The sequence below is a fragment of the Sciurus carolinensis genome, chromosome 2 (genome assembly GCF_902686445.1).
Source record: "Sciurus carolinensis chromosome 2, mSciCar1.2, whole genome shotgun sequence".
Classification (NCBI taxonomy): domain Eukaryota; kingdom Metazoa; phylum Chordata; class Mammalia; order Rodentia; family Sciuridae; genus Sciurus; species Sciurus carolinensis.
The window spans coordinates 47626795-47633233 of NC_062214.1; positions in this window are offsets into that span (position 1 = coordinate 47626795).

Genomic DNA, 6439 nt, shown 5'->3' on the forward strand with positions numbered 1-6439 from the left:
GGTTTGGTATGAGGTGTCCCAAAAGCTCCTTGTTAATGCAGGAGATAAAATCATTAGATTGTGAGAGCTGTAACCTAATCAGTCCAGATTAGTTTAATGGGAAAACTGGGTGGTAACTGAAGGCAGGCGGGGCATGGATGGAGGAGATAGGTTACTGGGGGCATTTCCTGGAAGGGTTCCTCTTCTCTGTCGCCCTCTCCCCTTTCTCTCTCTGCTTCTGGGGGTCATCATTGGCCAAGTAGCTTCCCTTCCACTTTTATGTTCTGCCTCGCCTTGAGCCCAAAGCAATGGAGTCAGCAGACCATGGACTCAATTTCTGAATCCTTGAACTCAAACTGCTATTCCTCTAAGTTGTTCTTGTCAGGTATTTTGGTCACAGCAATGAAAAGTTGACTAATACAGAAAAAGTGGGGGAGATGCCCTGGGAATAGTACTGCAGGTAGCCATAGGGTAGTGGGGACATGCTCACTCTCCAATTACCCTCTACTAGTGTTTTCACCATCAAAAGAAGACTCAGGTGGTAACTCCCTGACTGAAGAGGAGCTACCAGCTGCTCACAATCTCCTCACTCCATGTTCATTCTCTACATAGCACTGATCTCTCACATGGGGTATTTTTCTTATCTACTTTGATAAGAGATGGAGTTCAGAAGCAAATAGTTCTCAAACCATATTTGGCCTAAAATGTGACACAGGCTGTAATTAAAAAAAAAAAAAAAAAAAAAAGATTTTCTTCTGCATTCATCCCTGCCACCACATCCCAACAGATTTGAAGGGAATGCAGAGAACCCAGAAAGGGGTCTTTGTAGGAAGCTCCCAGGAGATTCTTTTGCAAGTGACCTTGGGGAACAGACATGCACCATTAGGACTAGAAGTAATGATAGATTTCAACCAGCCCAGGATTTCCAATAATGTGGCTGAAATCCACCCCTACCACTATAGGGAGGACCCCAGGAGAGAGTAGGAAACCCACATCTCAAGGCAGTGAAATCAAGCTTCCGCAAGTATTAGGCTGGATGGTTCTAATGCTTAAAAAAAAAAAAAAAACTAAAACCCACAATGATACCAGGCTCAGGCAGTGAGGCAATATGAAATATAGCAAGACACTGAACCTTGATTTCAGTCAGGTGGTGGCCAGAAATGTGTTGTCCAGAGCCCTGGAGGTAGACATTCCCCATTTTCTGACCCATGCAGTCTTTGGAGTACAGAAACCTGAAATTTGATTTGTGTCCTCTAGATATTTTCATTGTGACTTTAGAAAGCAGATGGTCTGCAAGTCACAGAGTTGGGCAAGAGAATGGGCTCAAGGTATAAGGCATGGGTTGGCTCTCCCAGAATGGGAAAGGGGGCTGGAAGCAGAATTGGAGTGGCAGGCAGGAGCAGGGAGCCTGGAATCCAGGAGCTGAAGCCCAGAGGGCTTTGGAAGCATGAAGTATTTGGGGTGACCCAAGATGGTATGAGGACAGGCATGCGGAAGACTGAACATCACTTGCAGACCTGGGACCTAAAATTTCTGAGTTTGAGGGTCACATTTAGAGAACACCACCTGCTCTGTTACCCTCCTTAGCCCTGTGGCCCTCCAGATTTCCTGCAGCAAACACCAGCATCTGACCCAGGGATTTTCTTTGTCAGGCGTTCAAAAGAAGCTGCAGGAAGGGACAAGTGATCGCCATTCCTGGAAACACCCCAATCTGTTTCAACCAATGAAGATGAAAGTGGGAAGATAAATACCACAACTTCTTCCTCTCAAGATCCGCCTCTGCTCCTGACTGTGCCATGCTTTCTTGCATTCCCAGCTCATTCCCTACTTCCCAAGAATGTTTCTGGGGATTGGCTCTCAAGCAAATGCCTGCTCCCAGTTCCTTATTTCAGGGGCAGTCGCTACCTTAGACACAGGTGTGCTCTGTTAGCCAGCTCTTCCCCAAGCCCAACCCAGCTCAGTCTTTGGGCATAGGTGCCATTGTGGGAACCAGGAGAGCCTCATCCAAGTAACAACATCCTTCCGCAGGGAATCAGGGCAAATGTTGACCTCAGCCTCCATGAAAAGTAGCTAGGAAGGCAGATTTGGGGGCCAAAACATACACAAGACTTTTGAAGTCCAAGTGGTTCCTCTGTGTTATCCAGTGTTTTAGGCTTCCTATGACACACTGCCCTGAAGCCAAACATAGCAGAAGAGCTGAGGGCAAATTCCAAAGATTGTCCCCAAGCCATTCAACACCCCAGGCTTCCCATTTCATAGACAAAAATATGTAGTTTTTTAAATACCATAGAAAGGTGTAGAAGTCAGAAGACAAAAATCCTAACAAAACTCGCTTTCTCTGCCAAGGATTTGAATAGACCAAAATAAATCAGACCTTGAGACAGTACAATTAAGTGTTAAATATTCCGTTATCTTTAGATTTTTCCAGTCAGCATTTGGAAAGCCGCTATCTTTGGATCATGTATTTTCCACAATAAAGAAAGAGATATTCCATGAAAAAAACATTAGGAACAAAATAAATTTGTCTTATCAAATAAATTTGAGTCTCTCTCTTCTCACCCTTCCTTAAAACGTATTAGCATATTAAAGACACCAACAACTTCTGAAGAAAGAAATCATCTTCTGCTTTGAAGTAGTATTTTCCAAACTCACAGAATCCTTTTGTTTGTTTTATTGTTCAAATAACACCTCCTAATATCCTGCAGAACACTTGTGTTCCAAGAAAGCAGTTTGGGTAACACTAGGCTTCAGTGTCCTGCTATGAATTTCATCAATAAAGTTGGTGCCACGGGCCCTTTTGGGGGGCATTCACTTTGCATAACTGAAGCCACATGTATATGCTCCCATTTATCCCCCACCTCCTCATCCTAACCCAGCTGTTCCACATCTCAAAGGCATAGAGAAGTCAGCCAGTCTGTGCCTGGGGAGGTCAGTTCCTTCTTTCAGGAATCTCCTAGAGTTCACTAGAGAACAGCCCAATTATATTTTTGTCACCAACTGATATTTATTTCTGTCACAATTGAAAAACTCAGCCACTAAACATTGCTTGTGTCTCCTGCAGCTGCCGGTTGTCATATTTATGAGGGTAACATAGCATTCGTGAGCTTAGATTGAATTTAAACCTCAAGAACAACCTCCTGATAATCCACCCACAGCCTGAACCATGGTCAGCAGTTCCCTTAGCACATGAAATGACTGCTTAAGTCTCTCAAAGTCACAAAGGACTATGGCCTAAGCCACCAGTTTCCCCTTGAAGTAAGCAGCTGATAATCTTAGCAAGGCTCTTTTTCTTTATCTGATAAGTCCCCAGTTCTTGTCATCATATTGTCAGCAGAATTCTTCTGTTTGTTTTCTGGCTATGTGGATCATGTACTATTTATTCCTGGTTCTTATCTTTTTTCCCCCACACCCAAGAAAAACAGCACATCCCACAAGCCAAACTCTACATGGATTTATCCTGCCTAGAAAGTGGGTCCCAGGAACATTGGTACAGGGATCACAGAATCACATGTGTCCAGCAACTGGTCACCTGCAGTTCAGTCCAAGACATGTTCTTCTGTTTAATCCTCCAGGAGCTCTTAAGACATATGGGCATGTTTCACAGGGAGGGGATGGGACCTGGAGAGTGAGGGTGGATTTGTTCATCTAGCAACCGTAAAACTGTCACTTGGACCAGGATTCAATCTGCAGAGCATCCTTGTTCTTATTAACACCTGATCCTAAGAATGGCATTTATTAAGCACTTACTATGCATGCCCAGGAAAGGAAAGAATCGTCCCTATTGCCAGAAAAAAAAGCACATCTTCCTCCTCCATTTGCCAAGAAAATCATAAAACTGATTTTAAAAGGGAGCTGCCACACTTGCACTTTCTTCCCTCTGGAAGGAGAGGGAGAGGATTAAGTACCCACCACAACTCTGAGCCAGGCAGAGTCGAGCTAGCTCCTAGTCCATAATAGGGAGATGGACAGACCCTACTCATAGGGCAGAAGGGTGCACTGCATACTCTCACTTAGTAACCTCCAGAAGCTCAGTGCTGCCACTCATACCCTGGTGAATGACTATTTGCCAAATGAATGGATGATGGCAATGCCAAGTCCCAGGGATCAATGCAGAAGAGAAGAAAGAAGAATGAAGAAAGAAAGAAGAAAGAATGAAACCTTAACATAATATGGTATATAAGAGCTCAGTCCTACATCCACATGCCACTTCTCCACACACTGGGATAAGTCCTGGCTTCCCAGGTGTAGTTTCTATGTGGTGAAACAGCTACACTGGAAAGGGTCCTATACTTAGTTTAATGGTTGTTATGAATTTCATCAGTTTTTTTTGCTGCTGTGACTAAAGGACCCAACCACAGCAATTGTAAAGAAGGAAAAGTTTATTTAGGGGCTCATGGTTTCAGAGGTCTCAATACCTAGACAGCAGGCTCCATTCCTCAGGGATCAAGGTGGGGCTGAACATCATGGAAGAAATTGGCAGAGGGAAGCAGCTCACATGATTATCAGAGAGCAGAGAGAGATATCTCCATTTGTCAGATAGAAATATATTAATCCCATCAGGTGATTAAGTCACTGATTGGATTGAGGGTCTCAATCATTTCTTCTCTGAACCTTCTTACATTTTCTTACACATGAGTTGTTGGGGGATATCACATCCAAACCCAAACAATGGTCAGTTGTCACCACATTGAAAGTCTGAATGACTTTTGAACAAGGGCCCTGAAGAGTATGGTCTTAGATATGCACTCTCTTGTCCCTCTGTGTGTCTTCTGTGACTTTTGAGCAATTGTCTCATAATGACTAAATTAGGTAATTGTAGGTAGTCCTTTATATAGTGTCAGGCACAGAATGGGATCTGAAAAGGGGCTGGCTTTTCATATTTCTTTATCTCCCTTTCTATTTTCTGAATCTCTGGATTTTATATAGAAAAATGTGGAGTTTGGGGTGGGGTAGGAATATTTCTAATGAAGATATAAATCCTTTAACTTAAGGGTATCACTTTGGAGGGCTGGAAGCCAAGAAAATAAAAATTATCTACATCTGTAGGGCCTGGCCTTTTTTCCACATTCTGGAACCATGGCACAGCAGAAGACAGAATCTAACACTGTTCTCAGTCCCCCAAATGTAGGGGCTGTTCCAGGACCATGGTGCCCCACGGCCATGCTGGCCTCTCCCTTTCTCACTGCATTAGCTACAGCTCCAAGGGGACAGAGGTTTCCTCGGATTTCCAAAGGGAATGTCCTCACAATTCCAGGAACTGAGAAGTCAGTGAGAAGGTCATGGGTGGAGTGAGGTCACTGGCCTGGCTCCAGAAGTGTGACTGCCGATAAGGAGCCTTGGGGCAGGAGCTCACCAACCCCCAACGCCCAAGCAGCTTCCCTTGGGGGCTGAAAAGGTTAGAGGAGAAATGACAGAACTGACAATAGAGGGTGGGTCTCCCCACCTCCATAACTGCTGCCTGGGCACCCAAACACTTTCACTAGCCGCAAAGCATTGCCCTTCAGTGTAGAGACGGGGACCACGTGGAGCTCTGCCGTCCTTGTACCTTTGTGAGTACTAGGTGGGGGTATTTGTGGCTTTTTCTTAAGAGACCATATTGTGATTTCAGCAAAGGATTTGTTTTTGTTTGTTTTTAAATATATGATTATCTATCAATTCAATTTATTTGGGCTGAGGACAGGAAGAGATTTTCTAGGATTTAGGGAGCATCAGTACTGGTTTATGGTGTTTGTATTATATCAGCAATGTTGATACAAATTCACTTTGAATGTCAACAGGCGTCAGCAGGTGTGGATGTTGACTCAAAGTATCTTCATTGGAATGCAGACTATGGCAGGACCAGAGGAAGACTGGAGCTGGAACCAACTCTTGTGATGTTTATCCAATGGGCACTGTGAGCAACTGACCTCCCTGAGAACAAGTCATTTCTCCAGAGCACTAAACCGGGGCTACCCAGAGCTTTTCCAAATGTAAGAGAGAGGATGCTAAGATCTCACAGTCATAGCCCATAAGGACAAAATTCCACACAGAATAATACATTAACAATGAACAATTCAAACAGTAAATTAATAAAACATTCCATTTATAATACCATTTGTAATAGCATCAAGAAGAGTAAAACACAGGAATAAACTTAATCAAGGAGATGAAAGACTTGTGCACTGAAAAAAATTCAACACTGATGAATGAAAGTAAAGAAGAAATAAGTAAATGGAAAAACATCTCATGCTCATGAATTGTGAGGTATAATATTGTTAATATATCAATACAACTCAAGGTGATTTCCAGATTTATTTCAAGACTTATGAAAATCCCAACAATCCCTATTAAAATTCATCCTAGAATCCATGTAGAGTATAAAGAGGCCTTGAATAGCCAACACAATCTTGGCAAAGGAAAAAAAAAATGAACAAATTTAGAGGTCACATACCTTCTAATTTCAAAATATACTACAAAACTT